The sequence below is a fragment of the Amblyomma americanum genome, chromosome 1 (genome assembly GCF_052857255.1).
Source record: "Amblyomma americanum isolate KBUSLIRL-KWMA chromosome 1, ASM5285725v1, whole genome shotgun sequence".
In the NCBI taxonomy this organism is placed as follows: domain Eukaryota; kingdom Metazoa; phylum Arthropoda; class Arachnida; order Ixodida; family Ixodidae; genus Amblyomma; species Amblyomma americanum.
The window spans coordinates 407,997,699-408,016,990 of record NC_135497.1 but is presented as its reverse complement, the minus strand read 5'-3'; the positions used below and the strand labels follow the sequence as shown (position 1 = coordinate 408,016,990).

Here is a 19,292-nt window from a genome sequence, read left to right as displayed (position 1 = left end):
TGAATCTGTGGGCTCTTCGTCGCCAGGCGGATCTTTACGCTACTCGTCACTCCGATGACCCATCGGCTCTTCCTACTCTTCACCGCGCTACCGCACGGGCGTGGCGCTATGCAAAGCGGCTAGGCAGGCAACACTGGGCTGCATGGTGTGCCCGCCTGTCCTCTACGCAGGGCAATCGACATCTTTGGAGAGTGTTTCACGCCATGGAGCGCCCTTCTCAGGTTGCAGATTACACAGAGAGCATTCGCCTTGCGCTAAATGTGGATGAGGACACATTTGCACAACAAGCGGCCCGTCAATTTTTTCCAAACCATGACTGCACCGCTACGTCTCCACCTGACTTATCGGTTATAGAGCCCTCCGATGGGATTATTTCTGACCTCACCATGGCAGAGCTGCTGGCCTCCATTGAACGTTTAAAAACTACTACTACTCCCGAGCACGACGGCATACCTAACTCCTTATTCCGTAACTTGGAAGGGAGGGCTTTGCAAACCCTACTTGATACTTTTAACGAAGTGTGGCTTTCTGGCGTCATGCCGGGAGACTGGAAGCATTCTATTGTGGTTCCAATACCAAAGTCAGGTCAGCCTCCACTATCTCTCTCGGCCCTTCGTCCAATTTCCCTTACGCCTACCATCTGCAAGCTTTACGAAACCATTCTAGCCGCACGCTTATCATGGTGGCTGGAATCCCATGATTGTTGCCCAGATTCCCAAATTGGTTTCCGCCCACAGATTGGAACGGAGGACGGCCTTGCTACTTTGGCTGCTGACGTGCTTGACCACTCTCCGCAGAGTCACCTTGTACGAACCGTAATCGCTACAGACATAACAAAGGCATATGATAACATCCTTCACTCTGTCATTCTTTCCTCCCTTCAAACTCTTGGTCTCCCTCACCGGTTCCTCCTCTCTATTCACGCCTTCTTAGCAAATCGAACCTTCAGCGTGCGTGTCCACGGAAAGCCCTTTGGTAACTTCACTTTCAATAGAGGAGTGCCTCAGGGCTCCGTTCTCGCGCCCACATTATTTAATGTGGCTTTAATTCCTGTTGTTCGAGCCCTAGAAACCATACCTTCTATCCGCGTGCTTGCGTATGCCGATGATATAACCTTGTGGTGCTGTCATCCAGATGCGTCTATTCATCAGTCGGTCCTTCAACACGCGCTGGATGTATTAACATCTCGCCTCCCACCTCTGGGTCTAACACTCTCTCCTACTAAATCATGTTTCATTCGAATTGGAAATAAAGCCGGCTTACGGAAAGCTCCCCCTTTAAACTTTACGGTACATAATTCTCTGATTCCTCAGGTAGAAACTGTTCGTGTTCTTGGTCTTCTCCTCCATACATCTGGGACTGGCACCCCGTGGCTGAGAGCCACCCGTAAATTGGCTCACGCTACTCTAGGTCTGATTCGTCGTATAGCTACGCGCTCTGGTGGCGCACGTGCTCATACGGCCCGCCAGCTTGTGCGCTCTATATCCTTCAGCCACGGATAATATATCAGGCACAACTTCAACGTCTCACCCGCAGACAGTGGGACTCCCTTGAAGCTATCAATCGTGAGGCTATGCGCGTCATAACATATCTGCCTCGTTTAACACCCATACCTGTGCTACAGGAGTTCGCCCAACTTAATACACTCAGTGAAATCATAGACCAACGGGTGGCAAATAGAGCTCGAAAACAGTCTCTCAAACTTCATCGTTTAAAGACACTTCCACCGTGGTCCTATTGCCAGCTCACTGACAATCGCCCCACTATTTCCCCGTCGGTATCAGCAGCGTATCCGCCTGAAGGGTGCATATTATACACGGATGCATCACATCCTGCAGAGAGGGGAGTTACTGCTGTGTATAGTCCATCTCATCCGCATCTCAACTCTCGCGCGACGTATACTGCGGATACGTGCACTCCCCTGGCATTGGAACTTCAAGCAATTTATAATGCCATTGCTTCCCTTCCGCTCGTTCCAACATTCAATACAGTTCATATTTACACCGACTCCCGCGCCGCCCTTAAACAGCTTAAGTCTGTTCGACGAACGTTCCAGATTTCACAATCAATTCATGTGCTCTGCGCAAAGTATCCATGTCCTGTGCGCATACACTGGATTCGCGGCCATGCCCAGGATCCACATAACATTCAAGCGGATGCTATGACTCATCTTCATACATTAGACGATCCGCCACCTTCGCCTCTTCCCCCAGATCCGTTCCTGTCCCATGTTTCCGATTCCGAAGTTCTGCACCAGCGAACACGCGCTCTAATTCCTCCGTGTTCGCACCCTCTCCCCCGTAGTTTTACTAGGCAGGAGGAGGTATCCGTGCGCCGGATTCGGGCAAGGGCGGCTCTGACACTATCTGTCCGTCATCGGTGGCGTGCCAAAGATCTGCCAGCCCCTGACAGGTGCCCTCACTGTAGCGCTGCACCGGACATTTGTGATGTGCGGCACTTGTGGACGTGCCCAGCGACGGCTGCTATCAGAAAACGGCTCCTCAGGGATGTGGGCCTGCGGTGGAACCGTGAAAGTGACTACGTGAAGTGGACTATGGACAACCGTTTCATTGGCAACCTGTGCGACTACCTCAGCGCAACGGTTCTTCACTCCTTCTTTTAACTTTCAATCCCGTGCATTCCCCCCCCCTCCTTTCTTTTTCAACTTATGCCTCATGGCACACTTCTCGAATAAAAAAAATGTGGCCTAGAAACAGCTCTTCGTAGGCAAAGTGGCACTTCTCTGCTTTCAAGGTTAGGCCAGACGACTTGATGGCGTCTAGTACTGTTCGAAGTCTTTTGAGGTGCTCTTCAAAGTTCGAGGCGAGGACAACGACGTCATCTAAATATACCAGACAAATTTGCCACTTCAGGCCTGCCAGCACTGTATCCATTACTCGCTGAAACGTCGCTGGTGCGGAACAGAGACCAAATGAACTCAAACAGCCCATCCGGAGTGATGAATGCTGTCTTCTCGCGATCTCTTTCGTCGACCTCAATTTGCCAGTGGCCGCTCCTGAGGTCCATCGATGAGAAATATTTAGCGTTGCAGAGGCGGTCCAGTATGTCGTCGATGCGGGGGAGGGGATAGACGTCCTTCTTTGTTATGTTGTTCAAGCGGCGGTAATCCACGCAGAATCAAAGTGCGCCGTCTTTCTTTCTCACTAGAACAACCGGTGCCGCCCATGGGCTGTTTGAAGGCTGGATGACGTCGTCGCGAAGCATTTATTCGACTTGGTCGTGGTGACACACGGTAGGGGCTTTGACGGAGAGGTCGGACGTGTTGGTCCGTTATAATGCGATGCTCGGCAATTGGCGTTTGTCGGACCTTCGGCGATGTCGAAAAACACTCACTCTAGCTTCGAAGCAGATTGCGGATCTGGTCTTCTCTGTTCCGGGGCAGGACTGGGTTGATGTCAAAGTGGGCGAGTTTTCTTGGTCAGGCGAATCTTCTGCGGAGGGGGTCAGAGATGGCGAAGGAGCCTCGTACGTCGGATATTTCGTCTAAGAAAGCAATCGTCGTTCCTCATTTAATGTGCCGGTATTCTTCGCGGAAGTTAGTCAGCAGTACTTCGGCCTGGTCATTGCGGAAATGTGCGATGCCTCTTGCGATGCTGATTCCTCGATCTAGAAGCACCTGCATGTTCCCCTCGATGATGGCTTCAGCGTTAATGGCTTTCGTGGCGCCTACAGTCCCGATAACGCTTGAACGGGGTGGGACGCTCACTTCTTCCTCCAGGACACTCAGTGCAATGTGATTTTCCCGAGTTTTCATCGAAGCGATGGCTTCGGCCGTCGAAAGCGTGATCAGCTTGGATATCAGGTCGATGATCGCCTGATGCTCATTAAGGAAATCCATACCCAAGATCACTTCGCGGGAGCATTGCGGTAGCACAACAGAGGTCGCAGGATAGGTATGTCCTTTGAGTCACTCGCGCTGTGCATCGTCCTGATGACGTAATGAGGTGGCCCCCTGCGGTGCGAATTTGTGGGCCGTCTCAAGCCGTTGTGACTTTTCTCAGCTGCGCAGCGAATGTTCCATTCATCACCGAGTAATCGGCTCCTGTGTCGACTAGAGCGGTAACTTTCCGGCCGTCGATAGTCACTTCTAAGACGGAGGTCCTAGCTCTTGCATTGCATGTCGCTCTCGGCGTCGGGTCACGGCTTCGTCGCGTATGCGAGTCGCGGGTGGGGCGTGTGGTCGAAGCTCTTCTGGGGGGCGGCGTCGTTTTCAAGGCAGCCTGCGTCGTGGTCGGCGTTCTCATTGTGTGCGGCGTCGATGCAGCGAGTGTCGGTTCTTCATGCGGCGTCGCGGGTGCAGCGTCTTCATAGGGCGTGGTCGGTGTAGCCGATGTAATCAGCCCAGTTTTAGAGCACATTTTGAATTGCTGCCTCGAACATGCGGTGTTTCCCCAACGATTGCAGATTGCCAAAGTAACCGTTGTTCATAAGGGTGGTGACAAAAATGACCTATCCAATTATCGCCCAATTCCTATCCTCCCCATTTTCTCGATGTGTTTTGAAAAAATATTATACAAGCGAATGTCCAGTTTCTGCGAGAAATGTAACATATTAACGCCTAGTCATGGCTTCAGGAAAAACTTTTTTACAGAAATTGCGCTTCCAACCCAAAAACAATTAATTCTAGAGTCCTTTGAACAAAAACTTTTCACTCTCCGCATTTTTATTGACTTTTCGAAAGCTTTCAATCATATCAACCACAACACAATGTTGGCGAAGCTCGAACACTATGGTTATCGCGGAACATTTCATCAAATTATTACGTCATACTTTGGTTGTCATGTCTAACAAGTAGCAGTAGACAACGAGACAAAATTTTATACATCTGTCTTCTGGTGTGCCGCAAGGCAGTATATTGGGACCGCTGCTTTTCTTTCTTTATGTAAACGACATAGTCTGTATAAGTAATCCTCCAACTTTTGTCATTATGCAGACGACACCACTCCATTTTTCCGAGCAGCACATGTGCGAGATCTTGAAGAGCAAGCTGCAGATTGTTTGCAGAAACTTCACGAATGGTCTGAGTCCAATTCACTGATCATAAACACCTGAAAAAGCAAAGATGTACTTTTTAGGCCTCGTTATAAGGATCCTGCTGTCTCACAAATTCATCTAAAAATGGGTTCCTCATGCATTCAAATAGTTCCTACGGTCAAAAGCCTAGGAGTGCTTTTTAATGAAAATTTATCATGGGATGAACGCGTTGAAAAAATTAGAGACAAGCAGTCCAAGGTTGCTGGTATTGAGCCCCGACTGTGGTACCTCTTTCCAAAGCATATTAAGCTGATGCTGTACAACGCACCATTTTCCTCTGTTGCTAACTATTGTATTTTGGTCTGGGGAACAACATCATTTATGAATATCAAATGGTTGCATTTATTTCAAAAGAAAATTGTCCGAAATATTGTTAATGCTTCACGTTTTGAACATACGGAACCGATTTTTGCATCACTTCGCATCACCCCCTTCCCCAAATCTTTGAATCTATACTACTGAGGCGGTATAAAACAAGTATTAGAAAAAATAATATATTTATGGTGCACCTGTCGAGCTTAAAATGTAACGAACTGAAGTATGCCCCTCGTACTGGTTTTACATGGTTCGTGCCGAAAACTTGAACGAATTATAGTCGTCATATGCTTTCATACACTCTTCCGTGCTCATTAAATAAGGCATCTAAATTAATGTACACTTAGGTACCCGTCAGCGCTTCGTGCAAGTGTGATTTGTACTTATTATTTTGTATTTTCTTTCCGGCGTGCTTACTTGCCGTTTTATTTTATTTTATTTCCATATTCACGTAGTGATCCTGTTATTAATGTATTCTGATGCTGCTGTCAAGTCATTGTAGGCTGCGTCGACCCCTGTCAAGCCTTCTCTCTGGCTTTTTGTCGACGCACCCAAAATCCTCAAGATGTTGAATAAATTGAAATTGAATTGAATTGTATATGCTCCCGCAGGGAGCAGAGTTGCGTGTCTGTTTTCCCTCGCCGCTCCGAACGCCATTCGCCAAGAGGCGGTCACATGATTTTCGTGACGTCAGGTGTTGAACTTTCAGCGGGGAAGCTGACTTCACAGGCGCAGTGCCGAGCGACCCCTCGTCAGCTCGACGCCATTTCCAGTGCTCACCTGTGGCGTCAGGTTTGGGGTTCTGCTGTGGCAGTGAGCCACGCCGTCGTCAGCTATGACTGCGTGCAGTGCGACAAACTGTCACAAACGCACTGGAAACGGCAAAGCGTTTTACGAACTGACATTTGGAAGTTCGGCGGCTGAAGTGCGTCGGCGATTAATGTAGCTTTTGAGAATGGGCCGCGTTAAGCGCGACGAAATATAACTTAATAACACAGGTGAAAAGATAATGCTTAATAAAAATTAAGTAAGCTAATAATATCAACGAGAGAGAGCACTTTCAATGGTTTTTAAAGATTCGTCATTTCACTGCATTTAGCAACGTGGTACATTGTGTAAAATGTTTAAGGCAAGCAATTGAGTTTTAATTTTTTTCGTTAGGTCAGACTCACCTGTTCAACGCATTGGTGTTGTTTTAGTCTACTTGCCTGTAACAAGCTGCAGAATCATTTTAATGTTCTAGGGAGATGCGTTTTCATATTTTCCGTGCATAACTCGCACAGAACACGCGGCGGTGCTAGTTGTGAAGCGCACAGAGGAAGACACGACGGGACAGACGCTGTACCATCCGGAACAGAACTGCCTGTGCATCTGAAATTATTTTTTCAAGAAGAAAAAAAACTCGCTGGCCTTTTCTATTATTTTTCGTCAATTTGTCATGACTACAATTTGCTGTTAGTCTTTGGCGATTGTTTTTTAATGCTGTATGCACACCCTCGGCAAATCACAGATTAGTTTTTGGCGTTAAGTTTAAAAAATTGCGATCGAGTGCAATTTGTAGGCAAATAAAAAAACAAGCCCAAGGGCTCTACACAGCGAGCCTATGTAGCAGACCCTGTACGCAGTAGCGTGGGCTTTCCCGCAGATATTGGAACATGATGGCGGACCTTCGCGTTCCTCTGCTCCCTGCGGGAGCATATACAGGAACACTAGGATACGCCACTAGTGGATATCCACTAGTGGATACGCCACATTTCGTGCCAGCATCGAAATGTGGGTGCAAAATCAAACTGACGTCGAGCTGGGTTCTTTAGTTTGCAGTTAAAAAGGAACTACGCTGAGACGCAACTACGTAGCGCTGTTCTGTTCTGCGTGCCCTGCCGATTTCTTCTTTCCTGCTTTGTTGTTAACGGCAGATACAAATACGAACCCTGTGACTCTAGATCCCATCGCAGCCGTGGCCTCTTGGTAGAGCCCCCCCCCCCCTCGGCCTCGGGAGGTGGTGGGCTCGACTCCCACTGCCGCCGGTTACCCAGAGGCCATGCTTTAATTGGTACAAGGCATTCCCCGGCCTGGTGCTCGGCTTACTAGGGTGCATGGCCTGGGAAAGGAGCCCGCGCCTTAAATCCCGACACTGTGTGAGCCTTGCATGGGCACACTAAATGCGCGTCCGCTGTTCTTGAGAAAGGATCCCCCGCCTTCAAATCCCGAGTGAGCCTTGCATGGGCATACTAAATCCCCCGTCCGCTGTTCTTCTGTCGTGGAGCTCGAGGATTAGTGTTCGCTCACAACCAATCCCACCCCATCGCGTGCTTGGCTGATGTGTTTTTGGGTGGCACATCAAGGGGCTCCTTTTTTTGCTTTTCTTGTCAAACGTTTATGGCGGTTTAACGTCCGAAAGCGACTCAGGCTATGAGGGACGCCGTAGTGAACCGTGAGGGGACGCTGGGGGGCTCGCGATCCCTCAAGCAGTCGCGCGCTCGCATTTCAATAACCATGGAAATTGGCTGCCATTTTTTTAGTATCGCCTTTACCTCAATGCAGTCGCCGCTGCCGGAATTTCACACCGCATCCTTCGGTTCAGCCCTCGAACGTGAGAGCCATCTGGTGGAGTAGACGGAAGCGCTAACGGTGCGCTCAACGCCACCGGTCGCGTCGGCGTAAAAATAACACTGCTTTATTCCTTTCCCCGTAACGACCCGCCCTAGCTCCTGACACTTGATCTGAGCTCAATAACGTTTTTCTGTGCTATGCTATTATTTTAGCTCGACAGCGTTAAGGAGCTCGTTTCGCAGAAAAACCGGTGTTGTCGGCATCTTTGGCCGTGAGCGCAAATGGCGCATCTCGCTGGACACCTGAACCGCACCGTAAGGGAAGGGATTTTCCTTCTCTAACGGCGCGGTACGGGAATTATAATAATAATTGGTTCTTAGGGAAAGGAAATGGCGCAGTATATGTCTCATATATCGTTGGACCACCTGAACTGCGCCGTAAGGGAAGGGACAAGGGAGGGAGTGAAAGAAGAAGGGAAGAAGGAGGTGCCGTAGTGGAGGGCTCCGGAATAATTTCGACCACCTGGGGATCTTTAACGTGCACTGACATCGCACAGCACACGGGCGCCTTAGCGTTTTTCCTCCATAAAAACGCAGCTGCCGCGGTTCGGGTGGTACGGGAGTCCAGCGAGAATTCTGAGACAGGCATCATTTCCTTTGCTTAAAACCAAATTTTCGTCATTTCCATTCCCCCCAAAAACAATTATTATTCATTTCAATCTCCCTCCCTTACGGCCCGGTTCAGGTGTCCACCGAGATATGCAAGAGAGGCGTCTTTTCCTTTCCTTAAAAAATGTTTTCATTTTCCTTGCCTTACAGTGCGGTTCGGTGTCCACCAAGATATGTTTCCTTAAATTGACCGGGCAAGGGCTCGCACTGAAGAACGATGGCGTTCCGTGGATTCCTTGTCAATGCTGCTACACGCAGTCGCGTCCTGTTCTTAAAGGCAAAGCTTAAAGCCCGTTTCACATGCAAGCGAACCGCTCGCGAAGCGGCGGAGGAAGCCCCAGTGGCTGGAGCGGGGAGGTTCGGGCAAGTTGGAAATTTTCGCGGCGGCGACGCGGCAGCACCGCATCTCAACCAATGACGGCCCGGCGTTGCCACGCGAGTTTGTACGCCGCACGTAAAAACTTATTTAGGAAAGAAATTGTATAAGTGCTGTTTAAGGCTTAAAACGCAATAATTATATTTATTTAAATAAACTGTGAAAAGAAATGACAAAATAACGCTTTTATATTACGCTTTTTTTGTGTTTGCAGGCCAGCAAAACCGGTCGCAGGCGCATGTCTTTTGCCAGCAACATTGGTTTTCGCAGCAGTGGGAAACGCGCAGCGGCGATGCATGTGAAACGAAAGCTCGCGAACCGCTTCGCAGCGCCGCGCCGCCGTTTGCTCTGTTCGCCAATTCGCTTGCATATGAACCGCCCTTAAGCGTCCTCAAAATTTTAAAGCGAAAGCTTTACTGGCCGCGAACTTGCAATTTCGCCGTGGCGGTGCTCCGAGCAGGCACATGAAGTCACAACGCGCACCTCGCCCAGGATATTTCTCGCTCTCTCTCACTCCCTAATCACTAGCCACTCCCTAGCCCTTAGAAGCACTGAGCCACAGGTGTTCCGCCACTGCGCAGCGCCGCGCCTTTCCTCAAAATCCAACTTTCAATTTTCAGTTCTCTCTTCTTTACCTCCCTCCTTTATTTTTTTCCTTTATGGCGCGGTTCGGGTGTCCACCGAGGTATGTGAGATGGTTACTGTGCCATTTCCTTTCCTCAAAAACAAAAAAAGTGCAAACACGCACAAGCGCACAAAAAACACAAACACACGAAGAAAGAGACTGATACCACGAGCGCTTACCAGACACCAAAGCGCTCGTGGTTTCTGTTTCTTTCTTCGTGCGTTTGTTTTTTTTTGTGCGCTTGTACGTGTTTGCAATGCACCAACTCGCCCAACAGTCCGTGCTCCAAAACAAGTGAGCCGACGGCATTCACAGAGCTCATTGGCGTTGACAACTTTGCAAAGGCCTTTCCTTGAAAAGCGCACAACCGGCTGCAGTTAATCCCACCTGCAACCATTAACTGCAACCATGCAGTTAATGGTTGATCGCGAGAGATTGATCACGAAATGAACGCTGCGGCCTAGCTATTGCTGCAGTACTGCATGTCAGCCACAACGCTGTCAGCGCTAATGCATTAAGGCCACATCTCTCTCTCACCACCACCACATGTATCAATGCACGAATGAGGCGTCCGCATATCCAGGGAGCCAGTTATGCGCCCTTCCTTTCCCCAAAGCCATCTCAAGTTCATGAACACAGTGAACGCCAACATCTTTCGCTTTGTATATTCTGGATTTGCTCAGCCTCGATGCCCGAGCCGCGCACATCAAGGCACCCTATAGGATGGATGGATGGATAGATACGGCTGAACCCCTTAAATCGGGCGGTGGCTCAAGCCACCTAGCCATGACTTATGAAATTTTACTCTTCTCTTGATTTTATCCGCCAATCATATAACTTTTGCTTGGTTATTTCTACCCGCTTAAAATATATTTTCCCTTCACTGTCCTTAAACCCCAATGCCTTGGATAAATCAGCCCCGCTGCTTTCCACTGTAGGGTGAAGCCCTTTATCCACATTATTTTGCCACTAGTTGTCCACATTATATGGGCCACTAGTGAGCGCCATCTGTCGTGACAGCATCAAAATGTGCGTGTAAAATGAAAATGAAGTAGACCTGGTTTTTGTTTGCAGTTGAAAAGGAACTACGCTAAGACGCAACTAAATATTGCTGTTCTGTTCTCTGTGTCCCTGTCGATTTCTTCTCTCTTTTTTTTAATAGTAGATACAAAAGACAAATTCTGTGGCTTTGTGGTGGGTACGTCTGTTGTGGCTTGGTGGTAGAGCACTCGCCTCGGCTTCGGGAGGTGGTGGGTTCGACTCCCACTGCCGCCGGTTACCCACCGTTTATGCTTTAATGGGTACAAGCCATCCCCGGCCTGGTGCTCGGCCTTCTAGGGTGCATGGCCTGGGAAAGGAGCTAGCGCCATCAAATCCAGTTACCACTCACGCGCTCGTGTGCTTGGCTGATGTGTTTGTGGCACATCAAAGGGCTCCTTTTTTTTCGCTTCAAGAATTAAGCCCATTTATAGTCTATGCCGGTTTAACGTCCCAAAGCTACTCACCGTAGTAAAGGTTGACGGGACGCTGCAGGGGGTGGTGGGGGGGGGGGGGGGGGCTGTGAGGACTTTTTCATTCCTGTGTGCACGTTGAGCCCTTCGGACACCGTTTCAGTTACCATGCCCAATTTTATTTTTCCCAGTGGCTTTTCCTACTAAATTAAAAATTTCGCCGAATGGGCCCTGTTCATTTTTTCTTTAATTGGTTTAAGCCTGGTGGTGCTATGCAGGTACAGGCCGTTTCTCGTTCCACTTTATTTTTGTCATTGCTTTTCTGCTTTTAACCGGGAATGAGCCATCGAAATTCGACCGCCGCGGCCACGATCGAACCCGCGTCTTTCGGGCCAGCAGCTGAGCGCCGTAACCACTCAGCCACCGCGGCGGCCGGTTGCAGTATGCGTAGTAGGGAAGCCACACAAGTTGAAATAACGCGTCTCGGAAACTTGCTGTGCATTTGAATGTTTTGTGATGATATGCGGTAGTTTATAACATCAGTCATCAAATGTGAAGAAAAGTGTGTATTCTCGTTTCTGGTAGCAGCTTCAATACCCTATAACTGAAGTTCTATAATATTCAGAATGATTATTTTACCCTTATTGCATTCCTTAGTATCAAGACGACCCAAAGGCATACATTTCAGCGATTCTCCTACAGCAAATTTTCTTCCAAGCTCTTCGCAGAATAATTGCATAAGAATTATATAAGTGCCCAAGAAATTGTTTTACATGAAATTAAATTACATATTTACAATCAGTGCGCAAAAATTCATGTTCCCTGAAGATTTCATAATTATTACTACATAAATAAAATTTTGTTTTCAAGACCAGGCTCCCCCCTTAAACATATACAACAGAACAGCGAAATAGCAAATGCACTGAAAACTAGGTGATATGCTGCACAGCGTCAGCGACGGCTGCAGCACTTCACTGTTAGTGAGGTTACTCCAATCGGAAATAGTTCGTGGAAGGAATGAGTATTTAAAGCAGTTATTTCGAACCCGAAAAGGAGTTAAAGTTAGCTGGTGTCATTGTCGCGTCGCATATACGGACGAAAAAACAAGCAAATCGGTAAGCTCCGTTCTGTAGTGTTTCCTGATTAATTGATACATAAATTTAAGTCGTGCGCAACGATTTCGCTCAGTTACTGTTGGGAGGCCAGCTTGGATTAAAAGATGTGTTACTGATGTACGTTGGTAATTGTTATGTATGTATTGTGCCGCGCTCTCTTGAACCTTCTCTAATTTAGTTGTTAGTTTGCGTGAACGAGTCCCAAATGATAGCAGCATAATCTAAGGTAGGCAGAACAATACATTTGTAAGCAAGTAGGCGTAGTAATTTAATCAAGCAGTTTAACGTCGTGAATTGACACTTCGGCTGCGAGGGACGCCGTATTGGACGGCTCCGGATTAGTTTAGACCGCCAGGGGGTTTTGTAGCATGTGCCAACATCGCGCACCACACTGCCGCCTTTTGTGGAGGCGTAACTCGGCCTCCTCTTGTTGCCTTACCACAAAAAATGGTCTGCTCATATGTTTCAGCACCTTTGTCGCTTTTCTGGTGCTCTGCACTTGCGCACTGCACAGAAGCCACCGCAGTGGGTGACTGCTGCTGCATCCTAGTTTTCCCATGTTGCGTGCCGCTAAGTTTGGCCCGTTTAAATGTTTGCACACCTCAGTTAGTCATTAAACATATTATACGACCAGAATTCGTCACAACTGTAAATTTAGAAGCTGGGAAAATGTGTCACAAGTTGTTGTTTGTAATTCTAGGAGGTGAGATTTCTGCTGTTCGTGATTTTGAGCGTATGAACTGGCAACATATCAACAAGGTCTGAATGTATTCATAGTCTAGGCAAGTGGCACAAACTGGCCCAGGTGAAACGTGAGTGAGCGATGCCCCCACTGCTGTGCCACTTCCATGGTCGTAGTCTGCAGCCCAGTTCCACAAACTGGCCAGGTTGTCATGCGAGCAAGAGGTGCTGCTAGTACTGTTGCCACTTGCATGGTGTGAACGTGTGTAATGCTATATGCTGGTCAAATGTTTAGGAGAATCCCTCAAGGTGGAGTAGATTTGTAAGAGAGTAAATACTCCCTTATTACAATGCTGTATGCTGTAAAGCGCAGACATTTCTCATGTCTGGGGCAGTTTAAGGGACCGTCACACCTAATACTAAAACTGGGCTTTCCTAAATCTCCTTGCCCCAGTGGAAGTCAAGTAGTTGGAATTTCTCACTACTTTTGCCAATGCCCTAAATATCTATGCTCCGGTCCTTTTGCTTCATCTAAGTACAGAACAGTTTTGGATAATTCTGTAGCTTGCGGTAACTGCTTGATAACCAGATGTGGAATGCCTGGTAGCACTTTTTTTCTTCATCTCCAAGTTTTTTTCTCAGATTTGGTCCTTTTTTTAAGCACATTTTTCTTCCAGTTGCATATTCAAGGCTACCTTGCAGGCCAGTGAGGTACGGCTCTAGCACGAACCAATGCCTCAGTCAAACCAGTTCGTGACTTTTAATTATCTTGGTACCGATTAAAACTTTTACAGCCTTGTTTTTCCTTTGCATGATGGTTTCCTTCTTGTTTCAGAGGATTCCAAAATTTCTTCCGGCTGTTTTATCGTGTTTTAAATTTCTGTTCTTTCCTCCTTTTGGATATGGTAATTTTGTTGCTGTTTTTTGTATACTTCTTGCGTGGTGTTTTGTAGCCGCTATATGATATTACTGCTTTATGTTTTTTCCCTTTCTGTGTATATATTATACATTTCTGCTTATACTGTTTCATTTTAACCCAATTGTGATGTTATTGTGCACAGTTATTTGTGCTGATTACATTATAGTCTTGTTTTTCATTGCAGAGTGCTTGAACATGACTGCATTGCCAGGACCTCCCTGTCAGGGACCTGTTTTGGCAGTATCAAATAAAGGAGGGCATGATCACATATTTTTGTTGTATTATTTATTTGTACAGATCCGGGTTTGGATGTCCACAATAGGACGGAGAAGATAGCAGCATAATTCATGTAGACAGCAAACATGTCGTCCCGCAGGACCAACAGCATCAAGTTTTCTGTTCTTGCCTGTTTTCATAAAGTTGCTCCCGTTACCACTGGGTGGGACATCGTGCCTCACAACCACATGATCACTTCAAAAAAATGCTTCTGCACACTGCAAGTCTGCTTTACAGGTGTGAAAAGAGCACATATGCCCAGGTGTTTTTATTGCAGTCATACTATTATGCTGTCATTCTGCTGACCAGCAAGCAGTTCTGCAGTTATTCTTTGACCTTTATTTGAACTCTCTTTTTGTACACACAGAAGAGAAACTCTGCCATGTTGTCGCAGTGAGCTAGCAGCCACCTTATTTTGATATTGAGGTCTAAATGGTCACAGAAGAAGCAGGAGGACCTCATCATGCAAAAGGATGAAATGACTGCACCAGGCATTTTTGTAGAATCTTTCTACACACATGCGCTTATATATGCATACACACAAACTTGTTGTTTCAAATTATTCAATACAGATTTTTATTTGAGAAGCAGCGAAAGGTACGTCTATGCAGGTTGATTATACAGCAAGGCAGACATCATGTACATAACAGAACACAACGAAATAATGAGTAATTAACCAATATAAATGGAACCTCTAAATTTTTTTTTGTTCAGGACACAAGATTATACTGACAAATTGAAGGCCTTCAACATAAGAGGTAAACCCAGTTTAAAAAACTTCTGAAACAGAATCGTAATTCGAGATATGGACCACAGAAAATATGCATTTGGCAGCTCGTAAAAATTGCCTTTCCCACATTACATGTTCATAAAAGGGCGTTGCTTACATCACCTATGTTCTAAAACCGCCCATTTTCGATATGCAACGTGAGAAAACCCAACTTGAGTTCTCTGAAGCTATTTTCATGTTCGATATCTCGAGGCTTCATACAGGTTCTGAAAAGCTATGCTTGCCTCCGATTTTGACACCCTTCAATTTCACAATATAGCATCGTACCATGCCATTACACTCTGAACAATGTTGCCATAGAATCAGTACCCACCATCAAGTATTTCGGGGTTCACATAACATCCGACCTTTCTTGGAACAATCACATAGACGCGATTATTAAAGGGGACATGGCATGTTCTCCCCACAAATCATGATTTTATGTTACTGCTACTGGCCACGGCATTATTAACTATACATAAAAAAGGCGTACGGCCCTATGTGCACATTTCAGCTGGAAAGCTAGAAATTGCAATTAGAAGTTATCGGTTCTAATCCCCTCCCGATGGCAGTGACGGCCATATAGATGCAGCCTGAGTGACGTCATAAATCGTTAGCACTGTCATCATCTCCAAAACTGCCGCGCACAGTCAGTGTGGAGCACAACATGCACCTATTCAAGTCCCGCCGTGGCACACTGCGGTGAAGTCTCCAAGATCAGACATGAAACAGGACACAGGCCTTTGTTGCCTTTGTCTTTTGTCCCCCTATTGTGGGGTGTGGGCTCCTCATTCTCTTGCCAACACCCCTTCTTCACCCCTAGCATGAACAATAAACAACCCACTGCCCTATCCTCACTATGCGCAGTTCAGTTCCAGGCAAGCACGTGACCATTGGTTTATGGCGTCACAGATCGAGGGTGCACCAGTGTTGCCTGACTTTCACACGGTTCAGGATAACTTAAATACAAATTACTTGTCGCACCAAATCAGCCTATATCTCGCCTACTTGTTCAGATATACTTAACAAACTACATGCAATAAACAATTTGAGTCTGAAGAATGGTACCATGACCTCTTCAACAAGGCATCGAAAGCATCTGAATTCCTTCAATGCAACCTTGGTTTATGAAACCCAGACACAATGCTTTTAACATAGAATTAATTAGTGTGCTCGAAATGGAATATACCTCCTTGATTTCTAACAGATGCACATATACTAACAAAATCGGAGTTTGGAGAATGAGCCTGCCCAATTTATATCTAAGAATTACTGAGTATCAAAAAAATGAAACAAATATCTGAACTTACCTCTGCTCAAAGGACAGCAAATATTTTCCATTCCCTCCTTTTTCACAAATAATACCATAGTCACTCTTACTTCACTTTGTGCCATATCACACCAACCTGTCGTGTTTTTACCTGCATTGATCACCAACTGAAAGATGCACATACCTTTCCTCAATTTGCTTTTTTCATTCACCCTTTTTTCCACCCCATTCGTTACTGGAATCAACTGCCTGGTCGTTACTGGAATCAACTGCCTGGTACCATTGCATGTGCCATTGATCATGATAAATTTGAAGCCAGTCTGAAATGTTACCTCCAGCTATAGTTGTGACCCTTCCATTTTTCTGTGCCTTTTGTGCAAACAATGCACTCAAATGAACATGACAGTCTACTGCTATCTGTCTTTATATTAACGTGATAGCGTTAATGGCCCCGTTATCCAGAACATCTGGTGTCAGCGTTGTGAGCAAAAAAAAAAACACTGGCATGGCTCTGGCAGGTGGTCCGCACAGAGCAACCTAGGAGGCAGATGGGCCACTTAGGTCATGTAACCTTGCACCGTCCTCACAGCCTGCCCACTGGAAAAGAGCCAAGTGCCTACCATGGCATGGGCCAGTTAAATGAATGATTGGTCGCTCGGGAAGAGCACAGGGGCCGCAGAAGGCCCACTGCTGGGAGCACCTGCCATCACAGGGCAGTGGCGCATCGTTTAACCGCTGCACCACCGCGCCAGAAAGGGTACGAGGGCTCCTGGCGATCTATGACTGTAAATTAGAGAATCACCTGTATATATGACAATTAACTCATTATGCTATTTGAGGCTAAAGGTGAACATAAAATCTTATATTCTTATATTTGCGGTATTCAGTGTGTTCCAGTTTATACCAGCAAGGTTCAGGTCACCAGCCATGGTAATTTTACTTCCAGACATGTGCTTGAGCATATAATACAGAGCCAAGATAGGTTCCTCCAAAATTCTAAAGTGTGTAGATGGTATCCACATGTAAGAGACATTCTTGCAGATGCAGCTTGCACCGCACAGCTTCAACACCAGGGACATCTGCCATTACAGAGGAAGATACGCTTTGTTACAAAAATGCAACACCCCCTTCCCTTGATCCTAGTTCCCTGCACAAAATCACATACCCGAGTGGTACAACTACAGTCTGGCTTGCATGGCAAAACGAGTTTGAGACTCTTGGTCAAACCAAAATGTGGGCTGCAGTTTGCCTGAAGAAACAGATGCGCGTTCAGGAAAGGTTCGTCTTTGTAAGTCCAGAATATAGTCGGCAGTTCCAAACCTGGCCAACGTGGCAAGCAAAAAAAAATTAAATTTTAACCCTTGTGCATACGTGCCTCCATATAAATACCTTCAAGCATGGCATAATTAAAATCGCCGTACTCTCAGCTATCTAAAACGTAATCTTTGAGATGCCCTGTTAACCACTTGAAAACTTGCATATCAGACTTGTTCTTGCCCAACTTGAATTCACGTTCCCCATGTGGTCACCACACCAAGCCTATTTAATACAATTGTTCAAGTGAATTCACACCTGCACAGCACATTTTCTAACCATAAAATATGACCAGTAATCAAGCGTTACTAATGTTAAGTTACCGCTATCACTCACTAAAGTTAATTACAACACTAGAGTTACGTACGAAGATTGCTTTGCTTTGTCCAAATCAGGCATCCTACTAACCTTCCCCTAGCAGAACCACATTGTGCATCCCGTTGTCTTTATAAAGACAGCAGCTTTAGGCACTTATTCGGTCGCACCACTGCTGCTAATTTGACAGCCCTCCTGCAAACCATAAGCTGCTGGAATGATATTTCTGATCACACCGCTTCCATTAATGACCTTGCAGTCTTAAATCACCAAGAGCTGTTATGCTTTTCCTGGTTTATTTTGTGCTGTCTTGTACTTTGTTAGTCATGTTTTAAATGTTCATTTAAACAGCAGAAATATAATGTGTTGTGTACTATTCTCCAAAGCCTTATATTGTATTACATATGATTTTCTGCACCACGTGCAGTTCTGTAACTTCTTTCCTACATGCTTGCCTTTTGTGTAACCCATTTATGGTGAAGCTTCAGAAGTTTGAAATATGACAGTGGGTAATGTGAAATTTGAGTGCAGCTCTTCAAATGCCACTTGCCACCACTGGCAGGTGACGTGTTACACTGCTAGCCACCTTCCAGTTGCCCATTCCTCCACTCTCTCCCTGGCAGGTGGCGTTTCACTCTGCTACCACCTGCCACGCCAAGAGTGGAGGAATGAGCAATCAGTTAAGACGTTGAATGCAGGAACATGCGCTCAAGAGCTTCTCTGTAAAAAAGTGATGTCCTACATGTATGCGGCTTTTTTCTCTCCTTCGCTTTCTGTATACGCCCTCCGCACATAATACTCCTATTAGAAGCATGTGAGTGTTTTGACTAAATGAATCTCCTGTTGAGAATTCGCGACGGAAGGGCAATGATTGCTTTGGCTAGGTGCACAGCAATTTATAGCACAGCTGCAGCGTAGAACTTAAATGCATGAGGAATTAAATGATGAGGCGGTATAAGCAGCATCAGCCCCAATTCCTTTGCAGTCTAACTAACAAAACAGTCCCAGATTAAGCGTTAGAAGGTGGCGGAAACACCCATGGTCGTATTAGCACACACGTAATTGCTGTGCATTTTTCAAATGACAAAACATGTGATCCCCACGTATAGCCATGCATAGTAATGCGTGAAAGAGTGAAAACTTCATTGTGCAGTCGATATGACAGTAGAAGTTCTTGGCACACTTAAATATTGGCGCCTCACAAACAGTAGCACAAAACAGCCCATTATTGCCTTTGCAAAACCATGTTAACTGAGCCCATGATGCCAGAGGAATGTCTGCAACAGAAAGGTGCTGTGGTAAGTGGACACAGACATCATAGGCACAAGGTAATATCTAGCTATGTACTTTGGTTCGTAGCGCTTTTCTCTTTTATTTTCTGCCGAGAATTACATCGGTAGTGGGGCCTTGTTAGGCTCAGGCCAGCTGCCTTTGACTTGGCCGTCGAAGACCATGCTCTGTGCAATATTGAAAATAAATAAAACAAAAAATGCCTTCGTTTGAAAGCGAAAAACTAGCAGGTCTACCAATATTCCGAACTCTCCGCGATATCCTGGCGTGATCGTTCACGTTGCGTACTGGTGAACGATC

The 19,292-nt window shown here is 46.4% G+C and overlaps 1 long non-coding RNA gene across 1 annotated transcript; it reads right to left on the bottom strand.

Moving 5' to 3' along the window:
* Nucleotides 1-14,021: 14,021 nt before the first annotated feature.
* Nucleotides 14,022-16,316, bottom strand: LOC144115779 (uncharacterized). Its single transcript, XR_013311542.1, has 2 exons — nucleotides 16,225-16,316; nucleotides 14,022-15,824 (listed from the first exon to the last, which is right to left on the bottom strand). It is a non-coding gene; the product is annotated as an uncharacterized LOC144115779 (long non-coding RNA).
* Between the last annotated feature and the right edge of the window lie 2,976 nt (nucleotides 16,317-19,292).